This window comes from Manacus candei, unplaced genomic scaffold, assembly GCF_025592945.1.
Source record: "Manacus candei isolate 608988 ecotype Guabito, Panama unplaced genomic scaffold, ASM2559294v1 h1tg000060l, whole genome shotgun sequence".
In the NCBI taxonomy this organism is placed as follows: Eukaryota; Metazoa; Chordata; class Aves; order Passeriformes; family Pipridae; genus Manacus; species Manacus candei.
Window position 1 is genome coordinate 4,764,491 of NW_026138108.1, and position 17,774 is coordinate 4,782,264.

At 44.2% G+C, this 17,774-nt stretch overlaps 1 protein-coding gene and 2 long non-coding RNA genes across 3 annotated transcripts in view; 2 read left to right on the forward strand and 1 right to left on the reverse strand.

Moving 5' to 3' along the window:
• The window catches only part of IGF2 (insulin like growth factor 2), a 171,660-nt gene that overhangs the window by 98,145 nt on the left and 55,741 nt on the right, over positions 1 to 17,774 (reverse strand). The gene's annotated exons all lie outside the window — the stretch shown is intronic.
• On the forward strand, positions 2,099 to 3,611 carry LOC127478429 (uncharacterized). The gene is made up of 3 exons (XR_007907227.1): positions 2,099 to 2,206; positions 2,341 to 2,488; positions 3,100 to 3,611. It is a non-coding gene; the product is annotated as an uncharacterized LOC127478429 (long non-coding RNA).
• On the forward strand, positions 10,805 to 14,485 carry LOC127478427 (uncharacterized). Its single transcript, XR_007907225.1, has 2 exons — positions 10,805 to 11,817; positions 12,977 to 14,485. It is a non-coding gene; the product is annotated as an uncharacterized LOC127478427 (long non-coding RNA).

Here is a 17,774-nt window from a genome sequence, read left to right on the forward strand (position 1 = left end):
TTTACACAAGGCATAAAGACTGTCTCCCTAGTGATGTTTTTAAAATACAATCATATTTTGGGGTGGTAGTGAGGGAGTACATCTTGAAACTGTTTTCTGTATTAATAAATCCTCTGAGTGTTCTCTTCTAGTTTTGCAGGTATCTTAAGTGTTTTGTGTGAGGCTCTGAGAAAACAAGACTACCAGTCCATCAGTGTAGTATGGCTTGTTTACTCTTCTTCTTTCTGAGACCAATTTGGGATTATTCCTATCAGACCCTCTGCATTTTATGCACAACTTCACAAGTTCCGTCACTTCACTGGGAAACAACCATGTGCAGCAACACTGACAAGAGTAAGAGTAGATTTGTGGCTCACAGAAAAGCTGGGAACAAAATTTTCAAAAATTTGGAAATCAATTCTCATTGCAAAGCGTTTTGGCCAGTACCTGAAGCATCCCTCACGGCAGATCAGAATCAATACAGGGGACCTCATCAAAACTGCCTCACCTCCCAGATACGTGTCCTTTGAATGACTCCTTCCTTTCCCAGGTTGCACACTGCTTATAGGTTAAATCAAGGTAGTTTTTTTTCTCTACCTGGCAATAATACAAGTCTCACATGGGTATCTGAGCAGGAAGTGAGGCTGCTTCCAGTCTTCTATGCAATTCAGAAATCAGGATGTTTGTTTAAGTTTCTAAACTATATGGACCATGTCAGAGCTCTGAACTCTGCTGGAATTTCTGAAATGGCTGATTATGAGCTTCAGTTCATATCTGAGGATTCAGGTGACTCTTGGTGCATTCATATTCCTAGGCTTGTCCTTCCTGCTTTTAAACTGTACCTACCAAAAACATGCTGAGGTCAGGATTCAGCTGGTGGCCTTGCTGGTAGAAGAAGCAAAAACTGGCCTGAAGTTCCCTCTTTTATCTTTGCATGAGCTTGGGAGTGCTGACTTCAGTGAAAACTTGTTTTTATCAGTCTTCAAAGCTGCATGCTTGTTACTCAAGAGGCAGAGAGGCAGTAGACTCCAGCTGGTTAAAGTCACTTCTCTCTCCACAAATTTGACCCCTCCCCAAAATGCTAATTTCTAGTGCCAACCCAAAAAGAGTTGCCAGCCTCTCTCCCCCTACCCCTTCTCTTTGACAAGTGTTAGCTATTGTGGCACTTTTTTTAAATTTCCCTTTTTAAAAAAAAATCAATTCATTCAAAAATCTCTCTTCTCTTGTTATGTAGCAACTATCAAGTCTCATGCAATTCAAAAACACCTCAGAGTACCTTATTTATTTTTCTTTTACTAACAGGCTGAGGTTCCTAAACAGGTGGCTGAAGAATAAGTCCAGGTTTTAGTGCTGAGTGTTACTGTATAAACCCTGGAATATTTCTGAACAAGTTTCTTTGAGAAATGAGGGAAGTCCCAGGGATGGTTTTGCTGTGAGCAGTTTTGCTGACTGTCCTCCTGCCTGTGTGGCCATGGCCAGGCAGCCAAAGGATCAGCCATTGCTCTGCTGTGGGTTTTCTGACTCCTTTTCCCCAGGGGGACTGATCCAGGTGAAGGTAAAGGATTGGAGGTAAGGCTACAACGTGCCTGTGTCCCCAACAGCCCTCAACTGAGTTCAGCTGTGGCAGCTGGATGTACATTACAGTAGCCCTGAGATATCTCTTTCTGTTGACAGCTGAAGCTGGTGTTGTGTAGGATCAGACAGTGCCTTTGCCCAAACACCGGTTGTTTTGGCCTAGATCTAAGGCAGGCTCTTCCTCGAGACCCTGCTGAGAGAAGAGGCACGGTTGTACCAAGCTGTGCAGCCCTTTAGCAGAGAGCCAGCATTTACAACCCTGACCACAGCCATGCTCGTGCACATAATGGCCAAGAAAACCTTCAAAAACCATAGGCTTGAAACATGCCCGTGGGGAAGATGACTCTCCTCTAGCTCATTAACTCCTGAAAAGACTTTAACCAGGGCCAGCTTGCAAAAAGAAAAAAACCCCAAACTCAATAAGACAGAGACAAGAAGACAGCTGATTAGCTATAACGAGGGTCCTTAGCTACTTCCCTAACCATTGTCCACCCTTATTAATGGTTAAACACTATCTGTGTCATTGTTTACTCTTTCTTGCCAATTCCAACTCTTTCAAGTGGGAGGGAGAGTGAAGAATGGAGGGAAACCAACACCAAAGACCTGCTTGTGTTCTGCAAGAAACCCAGTTGAACAGCAGCTCAGGTTACCTGTGTCATTTTCTTTCCTGTTGGGGGACATTTATTTGAATTCAGAAGTACGTGAATAAGCAGAGTCGTTAACCTTGTCTTGAGACAGGTGAATGTGTATTTGTACTTATGTGATATCTTTCCCTCATCTCCACAGCATCACAGAGCCTCAGTTTTCTGCTTTTTTATCTCCATGGTGTCCTGATGACTTCTTAAAATAATGAGACCTGACTAACTTGCACAAAGTCACACAAAAAACTGTTGGCAGCACAGAAGATTGAGTTGAGGATTTGTTGGCATGGCAGGTGGGTCACCATGGAGTCCTTCTAGTACACCTCTAATCTCACAGCAGCCTTAGACCTTAGGCCTTAGACTCCTGCCTTTCTTGCATGGGAGAGGTTGAAGCTGTGCTGGCCTCATGGCCTTGCAGGGCACAGCTGGAGTCATGGGGGCTTTACCTGGTCACAGGGCTGTGGGCAGGTAACTCATGTCCCTGCTCAACCACTCATGTCTCAGCTCTTTACTGAACTGAAACTGCTGAGAGTGACAGATTTGCTAAACCACATATATTTCCTGTTGCAATCAGATGATCAATAAGTTTTAAACTGAGTCCATTTCCTTACTGTCTCTCCTGCCCAGTGGCCATGATATTATGTTTGAACAAGGGATGAACCTCCTCCAGTAGATCAAGACCCATACTTAACCTGCACCTGAGACTTGAACCAAACTATACTTGACCCTTCCAAGTTTGAAAAGTTCAGTCAATATTTTTTTCAACTTTCACATTTCTCTGCTATCTTTGGGTTTTGCCTGGAGGTAGAAGCAACAAAATACCTCGAGGAATTCTGTCTTGCACTATTTTCTGACCCTGATGAAACCGGTCTTTCTGATTCTGGTTAACTCTTATCATTTACAGGCCAAAAAAACATTTGGGCAAGATTTGAGCAGATGTCAGCCCAGCAGCTTCAAGTGCTCTCATTCACAAGTGATCAGTCAAAAGTCTCTCTGTTGAGTTTGGTGACACCAGCATCAAAGGTACAGCATTTTTCATTGGGTGTCCACACTGATGACACCATTGCAAAGCCTGATGTAGGACAGAAAGAGCAGATCTTGCCAGTTTTCACTGCCTGTATTTGGCAGCACGCAGAGGTTTTGTGAAGAGCTTTGCCAGAGGTGAGGTGATGTTGGACACTTGTGATAACCCCTCAATAAGATATGGTACTCAATAACTTGACCTCAGGGACAACACTGAGACTTTCTGGGAGTGAATTTTTAAGCTGCCATGCTACTTAAATAGCTTTATGATTCCTTTTTTTTGTGTTTTATTTTGTTTTTACTTCTTGCTCCTTTATCTGCTCTTCCATGCAAAGACATCCAGTATGTCTCTTGGGCTGTCTTTCCTATTCCAGTGCTGATCCACTACCATATCCTCCTGCAGATGCTGCTGTGGTCCTCGTCCAGCCCTGAAAATTGCCTCAGCCTGGAATAGCCGAGGGAGTTATGAGGGCATCAGAATCATCCAGTACATGGGTGACACATGTCCTTACATCATTCAAGCATGTGAGCAACAAAACATTATGCAGGAGATAATGACCCTTTTGCATACAATTAAAAAAGTCAGCCAGTGACATTTCAGCCAGCGACATTTCAGCCAGCCAGGATGGCTTGAGCAGCTTCCACCTACCTAACCCTGCCTTTGAAATAAGGCCCTCCTTACACTGCAAGAAAATTAACTGAGGAGGAAGAGGGAAGTGGTGGTGAACATTCTTACGTTTAACGTCTGTTAATGAAAGATCATTTAATCAACTGCAAAAACAAGAATAGTCACTTCTCCAGCTTCCCAAGCTTGTGATGCCACAGTGCTTCTCAGAATTGTGTTCACTATAGGATGACACTGCTGGGGTAAAAGGGCAGTTTAATTTCAAGATTATTGCTTCATAGCACAGGGAAGACAGGAACTTCAGGGCTTGAATCTGAGCTTGATAGCCTCTCCTATGCATGTCAGATGTCCTAGTCCAGACTCCAGCCATCCCTCCCTCCCTCCCTCCCTACCATAAGAGCATAAGAACAAACCAGCCAGAGCTGTCAACCAAAAGGAGTAAAGAGAGAGCTGGCAGATACCATTTTGATGGTGAAGTACATGCACCTGGATGTGCTCTACATACAGCAGGACCCTCTGTTTCCTGAGAAAGAGATGAAAGATCAATTATGGAACCTGAAAGTAGTGATGCCTCCAGTGGGATTGAGAGAGCACCAGATTCCACATCTCTGTCTCAGACAAAGAAGAGGTGAGTCCTTAAGGGTGCTGCTTAGCTTCCTTGCTGGTTTTTCCTACTTCTCAGGGGAGATACGGTGAGTCTCAAGATTACCATCTCTCCACAAACAGCAGCCACATCACCTCCATCATGCTCTGAAACCAGATCAAGATGGTCCATTGCATGGTTGCACTCACAGAAGATGCTTCATTGGAGCCTCATCAGCTTCTTTATCTTCCTTCATAGAAAAATCATGATGGAACATGGCTGTTTCCTTACCTCATCTCAGCCCACTGCTCTTTCTCTCTTCTCTCTCCCTGCAGCTGCCCAGATTGTTTGTTGGCACTTGACCACAGTGTCAGTGCCACTGTGCAGCAGGAGAGGATCTCATCTCCAAACCATGCTGGATTATGGGCTGGAGGTCAGCATCTTTCTTCCCACAGGTACCATCCAACCTTGATCTTCACCATCCAGATCTGCAGATCAACACTCCAAAGCAATGTTCTTCCTTGACTCTGTTACTTCTATTCGGATGATCACTTTAACTGGTAAAGAATTTTTATAACATTAAGAAACATATGAAGAAACAGAGACCTAGCAAACCAAAATATAACTGGTGCCCAGTTGCTTCTTTATCTGACTGTGCTTTATTTGCACAAGCTGAAGAACTTCATGGTGCCAGGAGGAATGTGATAGAAGTTCTTTGCCTCATAAATTATTTTGGCCCAGTCTTCCCCTGGGAGATAGGACATGAGAGCAAGAGCTGGCAGTATGGGTTCTGCTCCCAGCTTTGGCACTGACCTGCTGTGTGACCTCGGACAACTCACTTCACCTCCCCTGAGCTTCTGTTTCCCCTCCTCTCCTTTGTCTGCCTTGTTTATTTGGACTGTCAACTCCTAGAGAAAGGAATTCAGCCTCCCTGGCTGCTTGAAGATTGCGTAGCATGATGGGAGCCCAACTGGACTTGCTCCTGGGAGGTACTACAGTAAAAAAGTTCATAATGACGACTAAAAACTAGCATTTGCTAAACAATTGTATGGGAGTTTTTAATTATTAAATGTCATACATGAACTAGCAGGACATCTCTGGCAGATCAGAGAGCTTGTCCAGGGGCAACAACTGTTGTTTTGTTCCTTTTCCATGGCCACACCGAAGGCGATATCTACCAGCCCCATAAATTTTGACATCTTCTCCCTGTCTCAGCTGCACAGTGGGAGGAGTGGGAAGGATCTGCCAGAAATAGGGGATGTTTGTTGGAGGTAATGAAGAAGGCTCCTCTTGGAGTCCTCCCCCTCGCAAACATCTGGACAGATAACAGCTCTTCTGAGAAAGATTGAAAGAGCCAGGGAGGCCTCCTGGAAAGAGCAGGGAAATGCTCCACTTTGAAGCTGGTCAGAGTCAAGGGCAGAAAGGTTAAGAGAGGCTGCAGGGGCTAATGCAGACCTTGTCAGGGATGGAACAGATGAAACCAAGGCCACCAAAAGCCTATGGGGCAGATTGTCTTTGGGTGAAACCATGAGAGCCTTGATTTCAGAATATGCTTCTTTCAGGCAAGTGCTGCAGCTTTGAAATCCATTTAACCATGTGGATGGTATCAAGAGGATTTGACATTGCATTCATGGCTCTGGAGGAGACTCCATACTCAGTCACTGGCTTCTACTCTTCTCACAGTCCCCCCGGCAGTGCCACTGCTGTCCCTCAGCCAGCAGCATGCTCTCCTCTTCTGGCTAACTACCCCACAACTGGAACACAAGGAGATGGCAAGAATCACATCGTTTACACTCCACAGCTGTAGCTAGGAGCAAGTTGTTTCTCTAATGTGCCAAGGCTGCTTTCAAAAAAGCTCTAACCCCGCTACCCTTTCGGCAGCAGCCTGCAGCTTGATCAACTCCACTGGTACACTTGTTTGCTTTTAAAATGTCTTAAAAGTATTGCATGGATTGGCCTGTCATTGGCTTTCTCAAGCCCCAGTGATACAGAGGAGTCTGCTGGGAGTACTGTGAAAAGCAGCTCCTTTAGTGATGCTCTCCAATTAACAGGACTGAAGTGCAGGCACTACCTTCTGTAAGCCAAACGAGATGTTAATCCGTCAACCAGAAGCCAATCCAGAATTGTTCACCCCAGTACTGTTCTCCAGTGCTTTGCCCTTTTATGCCTGTGCTGGTGAAGGTCCTTTTCCCCGCCTGCCCACCCTGCAGGAGCATCCCTGTGGTGTGAGTTCTTCCATCCTTGTCAATGCCTGGGAGTGCACGGGGGCTTTTTCTGTCTCCAAATGCAACAGGTGGTATAACAAAGACACGGACGATTTAAGCGGATAGACTCCACCTGGCCTAAATTCCCTACTCCCCACTGCAGTAGGAGCTTTGGAAACCCAGGAGACAGATGAGCACACATGAGTGATGCTCAGGTGAAGGGCGAGCAGGAGTGAGGATCCCCTTGTGTGTTGCCATTGAGGGTGTTTACAGATCTGTGTTTTGCCACTGGATCCAGCTTGCAGCATGCCCTGAGGCTGTCACCGCATGAAACAGGCAAAGGGGAATGGCTGAATATTTCAAAGCAACATAATAAAAGAAGGGGAAAAAAAATCTGTTTTTCAGAGCTTGCAGGTTGCTGTTAAGCAGCTACTCCTTTCCATGGCAGTCGCTGGGCCTCAGAGACCACTGCAGAATGCAGTTGCCAGGGTCTGAAGGGCAAAATTCCTGTGTCTCAGTCTACAAATTCCTCAAATAGTCCCTCCAATTTTTATGTTTTCATAAAGACATGGCCTGCTGCCGGGTGACCTGGAAGAGACATCGCAGTGCTTTGTCAGCACACTCGCCTCACTGCAGAAGCTAAGGACCAAGTTGTCTTATTAATCATTTAAAAAGTGGGGAGGAAAAAAAAATAAAAGGCACAGTTCTGGCTAATTGTAGGGGGGGAAAATGAGGTTAGAGTTCATTTTTCTCTCCGCTGTCGCTTCACAGTTCACTGGCTGACAAGGAAAGCAAGATAACAAGAGACTGGAGATAGTTCAGGGAGCAATCTCTGTCTCCCAAGGAGAAGTGGGGGAGTTCAGGTTTCGGACATGGATGGAGAGGCAGCTGTGTTGGCTGCTGAGCCACAGGACTTGGCGGAGGGGATGCCATAAGCTACTCTAGGAGGAAGCAGAGGGTTTTGGCCCTGGTGCACAGAGAGCAAACATCTCATTTTATGCTACCCCATAAATACATGGGTGCTGCTCACAGGGAAGTCTAAGCTGAGAGGAAATGGGAACCTCTTGCCACCAGCAGCCATGCAGGATTTCAAGCAGATACATTTGATTCAATCTCAGCCTCAGGGTTTATCTACTCTTTGTTTTTTGACTTCTTTTTAATTTAACATCTATGCAAAAGTATAGATTGGAGGGGAGAGGAGAGCCCTGATGCTCCTTCCCACTCTAACAGTGGGGTGATGATACACCAAAGCTTGCCAAACCACCCTTCCCTCCCTCTGTCCCCTATGGTCGCTCCCCTTATGAGCAGCAACTGCTGGAGTAACTGAGACCTCCTCAAGAGTGTGAGATCCAGAATCATTCATTTTATGGGGCCCTCCTGTGAGAGTAAGGGATTTGTTACCCTGATTCCTGCTGGGGAAGTGCTCCCACAGCCAGAATGTGAAACACAATACAGCACGGACTCTGACATTCAAGCTGGGTTATTTGAGGCGAGTTTGTTACACGGGCCCTATGCAGCACAATCCCAGCAGTAATTATACGGGCTCCTTGCACCATTCTGGCTGCTTAAATGCGACTCTAGCTTGAAATCGCAAAGTCGCTGAGGAAAGCCAATGTGCTGTGCCTGGTTTTAGGGGTATAGAGGGAGCAAGGGCGGTAAGAAGAAGGAATCACAAACAGGGATGGCTGTTTAGTGAAGATCCCTGTGCTGGAGGACATGTGCTAAGGACAGGATGTTGACCTCTGTGAGCATGAGCAGTGGACTACGGCAGGTAGCTTGGGACTTTCTGCAGCAGTGGTACTTGTGGTAATTTCAGTGTTAATGCTAGTGTTAAGCTTTTTGCTACAGAAATTGAAGTGATGTTTAAAACTCCTAAGTCAACAATACAACGTGCACCAAAATTACTAGGGTTGTGCTACAAGGCAGGAGACTTTCAAGATGTGAGCAAGTAGTACCAGCAAAATATCACAGGAATAATGTCAAGGCATTGAAATCAATGTCAAGGCATTGATGTCAATGGCTTCAGGCAAATGTTCAATTCTGGATTTACACAGGCATTCACCATCGCTTCCTGATGTTCTTACCAAGTATAAAATTTAGGATTGCAGTTTGGTGCTGGCTTTGAAGTAATTTTCACTACGATTCAAGCCCAGAAGTGAGGGACCTGACATCAGGCACCCTCTACTCATCCTGCTTCACTACAGCAGCCTCCACTTCACAAATGAGCTGGGCAGCCAAACTCCTGTTATATTCATGGGTGGTCTAGTCAACACAGAGAAGTTTGTAGAGTGTTTTCTATCATCCTAAAGTGAGCACCTGCACTTGGTCAGAAGAACTGTCAATAACTTGGTGGAGAATAACTGCATCAGAGAGGCTCTGTCATTAGCACTGCTAGATTTGGGCAATAAAAGAGTGGTGTCTCACACAGTAAGTGCCAGTACTAAGTTCACAAACAGAAGCTCTCTCCTGAGGCAGAGTCTTTCAGGCAGTAAAGCAAAACCTCACTCTTAGGCTATGGAGAGTCTCCAGGGGGCATCTCAGTCTCTTCTGTGGTGGTTTTAGTAGCGCCTTTGAAAAAAAGGACATACGGGGCATCAAACACAGAATAGGAGTCTAGAGAAGGAATGGGAGCCATTTGGAGAGCATTTTTCTTTTGAAGGGTGCAGAGACATCTTGTCAGGCACACTGAGATAAAACGCTACTTCCAACCTAACAAGGAGCCGAGCTGTCTGTCCTGAACGTGATCCTGGTGGGCTGTGCATGGGTGTTGGCCCACACCTTGGGAAAGCTCTGATGAGGAGAGTGGAAGGTCTAGTGCACTTCTCCTATCAGTTTGACAAAGTCTGGATTTTCTCAGTGCACACCTTCATCTTTCTGCATCTTTGCTTTCTCTTTGCCCTCAATCAGGTATGCATTAAGAGAGAAGGAAGGGAGACTATCCAAAGAGTAGACCCAAAGTTTACTGAGAACACTTAACTTGGAGCTTTGTCTGAGGTGAAATCAAGGCAGCATGGGTGAAGAAAGCATGGGTTATGGGCACATTGCATCTGCTTTGGATGCCAGTGGTTATTTGATAGCCTGTGCTAAGAAGGTCAGGCCAGGGGATCACAGCCTCTGAATCTCTGTCCATATCAGACACAGGGCTATTTAGCCTAGTGAAAGCTATCTGGAAGATGTTGCCTAAAGGTAGGATCAAAAACAAGGTCCTAAAAGTCTTTTTCCTTCCTCAGTTGAGCAAGTGCAGAGCAGGCAGGGATAGCAGGGGGAGTGTGAGGAGAGAAAGGTGTTGTTAAACCTCTGTGAGAGGTTATTCTGGTTCCTGAAGGTTGCACAAGTCCCCACCAGCAACACTGATGGTGTGGCAGAGCTGTAGGCTGAGCAGGTAAAATGCAGGTGGGCCATTTGGTCCAAACACCAGATAAACATGAATAACCTCCAGCACAGCCAGTTCCACCATGCTCCAAAACAGAAAACAACTGCAGAACTACCCTGAAATGCTAAGATGTGAGAAGCAACAGTGGATAACCAACCCTATTTTCCACTAATGCAGGATAATTTCTGATTGCTTTTGCTATGGAAGTAACAACATGACAGTTTTTTCCTTTTTTTTTTTTTTTTTTTTGGCAGGAACATCAATAAAGACCCTTCTGCATTTAGAGGTGAAGGAAGAGGAGGAAAACAGTCTTGTTTTCAATAAGACAGGGTCTCTTCCTCCGTTGCTCAACTGCCCATTTGCACAAGGCTTTCTGGCCCCGTAGTAGCCTGTTTCCCTGGAGAGTACAGTCGACATGGGGAGGCGAGGCAGTGTTGGAAGGTAGCCTGAGGATAACAGGCGTTATAAAGAGGAATTTTTTTCCCTGCTGTTTTTGTTTGTTTTACCACAGAGGCTCAGAGGAGCTGGCCAAGAGCCTCACACAGCAGGTGCTGCCTGGGAATGCAAGGGGAGCAAAATTCCTACTAAATGGAAGCATTATTTGACACCACTGCCTTTCGCAATCTTTTTCCTTTGTTTCAGACAAACTCCAAGGCCTCCTGGGCTTTGCGGTCAAAGCTGAGTTGGACTCTTCTGCAGGGGAGGAAAGGGAAGTAGTAAGGGTGTCCCCAAACATGCCAAATACTTGGGTGACAGAGACTGAGCCTTCTGGAAACAATACTGCTGGATTCCCACAGCAGCAGCAAGAGGGCCAAGAAGAAGAGCAAAATCACCTTTGGCTCCCTCACAGCAGTAGTTTTTTTGTCATTGTTTTGTTTTTTGTGGGTTTTGGGGTTTTTTTTATGAAGAAGAGACTGAGCCTGCCCACCCACACCAAAATGCTTTTGACATTTGGAGATCCACAGGAGCAGGTCGCAGCTCTGCTCAGCTTGGCTATTATCTACCACGGCTGTTGCGAGACTGGAAGAGTGTAAGTGTGGCCAGAGGAAAGCAGAGTAACTCCTTCCTTTACCAGAGAATTCCCCTGTGGCTCAGTCCTTCAGCTCCACTAATTTTCTTTTGTACCACAGCTCCTTGCCAGTAAAACTGGTACAAGCCATGCAGGGATCATATATCAGTCACATGGGATGCATAACTATTTCGTAAATGATGGATCAGTACAAAAGCCCAGAAAGAAGGAAGTCAGAATTTTCCAGAAATGACAGGTTTTGCCACAGAATTTACATTCTTCTACTTCTTTACAAGCAGGCAGTCTGCCTCTGACCAAGGACTCTCTTCCTACCAGCATGTTTTCTCAGGCAAAGACTCAATTTTTAGAGCCTTTTGGATACCATCAGTTGCTGAAATGACCCTGCAGAAGGGTCCAGCGATAGCTCATCTCCAGAATTGCCTACGAACAGGGAGTAACTGGCCACACCTGAAGTGTTCAGGTACGTCTGTCTCATGGTTGTCCTCGAGCAAAGGGACAGTGTTCTTGTCTGCTCCACGCTTTGCATGCTGGGGTTGCGCTCAGATGGAGCCCCGGGGTGCTCCTCCAAGGCTGGCACTATCAATATTAATGATTTTCTTCCTCTTCCACGCTCTGTGGCTCCTGGGAGACCAAGAACCCCAGCCTGGATGCTTTTAAACAGCACTGTATGAGACAAAACCACATTCCTTAGCTGTAAGTCTTTACAATCGCCCACCAGCTCTCCAAAACAAGTTCAGAGCATGACTTCCAGTGGGACAGATGACGCAGCTCTTCAGGCCCAGAGGTAAAAACTACAAGTATTAGCAACACTGTGGCTAGGTGGTACCCACATTCCTGCCATTGACATCACTGGTATTTCTCCCTGTCAGTGTTCAGTTATTGCATTCCTTAGCCCAAACAGCAGCTTTTTAAAATTTCATGTACTACAAAAGATGGAGAAATCCATGTGAGATAAGTATCTGATTCTTCCCAGCCCTTCCAATGCTATTTACTGAGTACACTAAAATTAATGAAAACCGAAGACATTTGAATGGAGGGCAGAAAGTCACAGAGTTCTGAAGATGAAATTGAAATGACCTCTTTTAGAAGGCCATTTGTGTATCATTAAAATTTCTGCCCACTCAAAAAGAGTAAGGAAGGATAATACTAAGTAAAACTTAGGAGCTTCTGGTGTAAATTTGCAATGGTGAGAAAAGTATGTCCTTGACAAATTGCCAGAAGGACAAAATACAGCCATGATCTTCAGGATCAGGAGTCCCAGCAAAAGGTATAGCTACTGAAAAATAGAAAGGGTGTAGAGTGAGACTGTACAAATGATTTCAAAGCTGGAAAATATGTCTTGATGGTGTGAAACACAGATCTATCTCCATCTCTATATCAAAAAGGAATGGGGAGAGATTAATAACATACAACACATCTGTGCAGGGAGATAGGTGAGATGTTCAAAAGTCCTTTGGCAAGGTTGGTCACAGCCCTTGTTTCAGCAAGAAACATCAGTCTGCTTTTGCATCAAGAAGTTCAATTTCTGTTCATTTTTCTAAATGAAAGTATTTTGAAAAATATTTTTTTAAGTATCCCAAGTGCATTTTCTCTGTATTATTTAAGAACAAATAATAATGCAATCAATAGTGCAAAAAGTTTTTAAATAACTGAAACTGCAGTAAAGTTGACTCACAAATACTTCTGATATATCAGCTTTTTTTTTTCCAGTTGCCAGGGTTAAAAAAAACCCCCAAGCTCCAAAGTTTGAAGAATGTAGCATACCAGGCAATGCCGCTCAGTTATGAAGTGGAGAAAAGTGTAAAACTGATGACTAAATGTGAAAAAGTGGATTAGAAATGAGGCACATTTTTTAATTAATATCATCTTCAAAATCAAGTAAGATATAAGTCTCCAATTTCTGATGTGTTCACATTTCCATATCTTTGTATGTCTGGAGCTAGATGTTTTTCTGGACGATGCAGCAAAGCTACTGGGCTCGGTACTGGACTAATTGGATGCAACTGAACGGCTTTGAAATATAGGAAGTCATACCAGATGTTCTCATGGTTCCTTCTGGCCTTAAATCCTGTGAATCTATGAATGAGTTTCTGAATCTGTGAAATCCAAAGTCCTGAGAATACAAACATATGAGTAGAGTTATATTTCTGGCCCCCAGATCAGAGGAAAGATATTGAATGTGCATTGTTGCGATAAATCAAAGAAGCAGCTAAATCAGAGCTGTAATAAAAGTCGACTGCAGATCTTTGTGCAGAAATTGGTCATATGTCATGTGAGGACAAGGTTCAGAGATGCGATTTCTCAACATCTGAAATGACTTCTTTTGGGAGCAGCCCCTTCCAAGCACTGTGGTGGAGGAGATCCTCCTCTGAACTTGGTCTTCTATGCCACACAGGAGCTCGTTTGACAAGTGACAATCAATGAGGCACTGAACACTGCTGACCACAGTGTAACTGAGACGAGCATCCCTGCCATGAAAACCAGCAGTGAAGCATTGAAGTAAAGAGAAAGGGGGGTTGTTTTGTTGGACTTCCTTAAGGGGAAGCATGTCAAAACTGAGGAAACAAATCTGCAGTCAGCAAGTAAGCTTACTCAGTCATGGTCTAAGCACAGCCACACAATGTATCCAGCCACCCCACTCCTCTGATAAAGGATGAAGAGCAGCAACAACAATAATAAAAACAGGAAAAAAAACAACAACAACAAAAAAACCCACCAAAACCCCTCAAATGATGATGTTTCTGAATCATTTAATAACACTTTGAAGTAATCTGATTTGTTCTGGGAGGAAGTCCTCTGTATGCCCAACTGGATTCAAATGACATGAGTTTGAGTATCACCACTGAAATTCTTCTTGCCAGGCTCTGAGCATCTCAAGTTTTCTGCCCTCACCATTCCTGTTGGCTATGTCTCTGGCTGGAGAAGGCATCAGAGTGGGCAGGAGACACCTGGGACCCAACATGCCTCATCAGCACAACTTTGGGTGATTCCTAAGATGCATGGTTGGCCACTGTGACTCAAATCTTCCTTCTCCATGCATGAGGGTGCTGGAGCCTTGCACCATGGGCATGTTTAGATGGCTGTTTTAAAGAAAATCTTCGAAAAATGAACACTTTGAATGAAATAGTCAGAAAAAGATCATGCACTGTCAAAATTCTCCAGTGAAGCACCTTTATTATATAATACCAAGCTACATGTGTCGTGCAAAGTACTGTATGTCATTTGCAGAGGGCCCGTTGATACTCTAACGTCACCACCAATGTCACGCAACACTGGGTGAAGCAGTGAACATGGCAATATCACCAAGAAATACATAATGCCAATGACAGTGGAACTAATGTAGAGACGATTATCCTTACATTATTCAGCACCTCCAATTGCTTTCTGTTTTAAGTGGCTATATGATGTAATAATATATAAATACTGTAATGAAGAGTTTATTTATAACCATCCTCAGTGTTACCGGTGAAAGTATTAATGCATTTTTCCCATGCTATGTTCATTGACCGCAGCCAAGCAACCCATTTTCAAGGGACTATGTCAAAAGAGTGTTTAAGCCATTCCTCAATCACAGAAACAGGTGAATGGCTAGTGTAGCAAGTAAAGTCATCAGCTTTAAATATGGGAATTAAAAAAACAACAAACAAACAAACAAACAAAAAAACCCACAAAGAAGTGTAAGTGAAGAGAGGACACACCTCAAATGGAAAAAGAGGGTTAAAGTGTCTCTAAAACCGGCAACTACTTTCCAGCCTGGGAACCAATGGACTCTGTGGAGCAGCAGGTGCTTGCACCTAGCTGTCATTTAAGACATGAGTGTTGATGGAAGGAGGAGGGGGAGTGATCAGACCTTGGGGCTATGTCAAAGATAGGACCTTCAAGTAGCAGCTCCTAAAAGTCTCAGAAATCTGGGGTGATGCCATTCACACTGCCAGAGTTCCTCTTGAATTTCCGTGGTGTTGAGCTTGCATTCCTGTATAATCCTCCGCATCCTCCAACTTCCCAAACCACCCTGAAGGCACCAGTAGCTTCCATATGTTTCTTCCTCCTCCCTGAGGATGGTATGGAAACAAAAATGGCAGGTCTTGAATGGTTGAAGGTGCAGGCTTTCAGAAGGGCTATGTGGCATTTGCAGAGACACCACAACGCTCCCATTCCTACGCTCCATCTGCAAAGAGAATTCCCTTTCACTCTAAACACAGTAAAAATGGGAAAAAGCAGAAAGAAAAAGCTTTCCTAGTGGGAGAAAAGTGTGATTTCATCATTGAGAAGTGTGGGTTTCTTGGGGTGTGTGGGAGAATCCACAATTACTTGGAGACACAAAGTGGTAGAGATGGGGCTTCTGGCTCTCTGACCCACCTTCCTTCTGTGCTGCACCAGGTCCTGGTCCACTCCTGGGGCCCTCATATCCCTGCAGCTTTATTGCTGGCCCAGAAAGAGCCACTTCCCCATTCATCTTCCTTAAAATTTGCCACTATCAGAGCATGAAAATCCTATGTATCCGTGTGGGCTTTTCACGCAAAGCAGAGCAAGAAATGGGGCAAGAAATGGAGTGACAGCAGGAGGAGATGTATCTTCCTCCACCATATTGGCATGCTGCCAGTAAGTACAAGAAATTGCCTTTTTTCCCTGTTTCACAACAAAGCTGCACTGTAAACAGCATTCATCACACAGGGAGTTCCACTTAGAACTGGATGAATGCTAGAAAAATACTATTTACAAATCCTCCCTCAAATAAAAACCATGAGTTTGTTTTGGCACTGACAGCGATTCTCCTAGTGATTGCCTCTGGCAAGAGATCAGGCAGGTACAACAACACTTGCTGAAATATTCAGAGGACGGGGACATGTTGCAGATACTTGTGTAAATTTGAACCGTCAGAAAAACACTCGTGCAAATCCGTGCAGTGAGGGGTTTCCATAACTGGTTTTGAGAGCTGCTTGTGGGTTCCAACCTCTTCAACTCCAAATGGAGAAGCTCTGCCACATGACGGAGGTAAACAGGGACACATGCATAAACTCACTAAGAAAAGCACAAATGAAAATTAAAAAAACAAAGGCAACTAACAAATAGTTGAACTGCAGTCAGGTTGCATTGTTTACAAGCAACCCAAAGACTGAGAAATGGCCAGAGAAACCATTCACGTAATAATGGCATGTCAAACAAATCTGTAAAGTTCCTGTAGCATTTGCAAACAGAGGCCTAAATTCAATAGGATTTACTTGGAGCAGTCCATGAGATTAAATTCAGGCTAGCATGTAAATAGCTTACTGGAACAGGGCCAGGAGACAGGACTACAGTTGCATGGTTAATGGAGTTTGGCAAGCAGTCACCCTGCTATATTTCCGCCGAGATCGACATGTGTAGTGGATCGATTGATACTTGAAGAATTAAGGATGGGGTTTACAGGAAAGGAAAAATGACAGGAGAGCAGATTGGGTGGGCTCACCAAGGTGAGCAGATGGGCTAAGGTTCAATAGGTGGCATCTACAAGCAGGGACCCAAGGCAGGTGTCACCTCGAAACCCGACAGCTTCCAAACACTTCTCCTGATGCAGCCAGAGTCCTAACCGTATGCTGGATGCAACTGATGTGTCCACATGTGAAAGCAATTGCAATGGCTGGAAAGGCTTGGGTTCTGTTTTGTTTGCGTTGTTCATTATCTACAAACACAATTACCAAGGGATAAATTAAATTAGGTTGTAGCATTATTTTGAACATCTTTTCTGGTTTGCTCTACTTCACATTTTCTGAGAGGCCAGTGTTTACAGTTAAAAGTACAACTTGGCAGAAGTACAATCAGGAGTGAGCAACACGTACCACAAACAAAACCATTAAGACCATTTAGAAAATTTTTGCAAAAGACAATCAAGTGGACTAATTTCCCACTTGGTCACCATGATTTTATGTCAACATTAGCACCATTGACTTCAGCTGAGCCAAACAGGCACAAAGCTTGTGTGATGGGGTGGGAAACTGCCCCAGTTTAGGATTATGTATATCGTATTATTTAAAAGACAAAGAAACCAATCCCAAGAGTGTCTAAGTATGCTGAAGTCTCTGAATGCAGCCCTATTCCCACTGAAACAAAAAGCAGAGCATCTGTGTACTGGGAGGGGTGTAGGTGTAATTAGGTGTCCCCTACCTGCCACTGGCCATCAACAATGCATTTCTTTGGGCTGGGTGTATAGTGTAGGACAGGGTAGATGCTCGGGAGAGTAGAGAGATGACTGAAGGGAAAGATGTCTTCCTCCCTGTGCACTTCTCCCCCAGCCATAAATACCTTCTTATTTCTCATTACTTCATAGATTAGGATCTATTTTAAAAGCTCTTCAAATCAGTAATATAATACAATTTTTTTTGTCTATATGTGTATGAATAGAGAGATACATAAATCCAAAAAAGGATAGGAGGTGTTTTTTAGCTGGTTGATCATTGGTTTGTTTTTTGTTGTTTTTGTTTGTTTGTTTGTTTGTTTGGGGGGGGTTGTTGGGGGTTTTTTTAAGTTTTAGGTTTTCTAGAAGTGCAATTGTATTAGACATGTTGGGCTGTCCACCAGGATGAGTAAAACAATTTGGGAGAAGAAAAGGTTTGTGAATATTTTAGGATAATTGCTAACAGTTAGCCCCTGATCCAGAAAAAAAAAAAAAGAGAGAGGAAAAAAAAAGCAAAGAAAAAGAGAGAACAGCTTTCGCCTGTTACTGATTTCCTTTTTGGTTATAGGGGCCATTGTTTGTTTTAA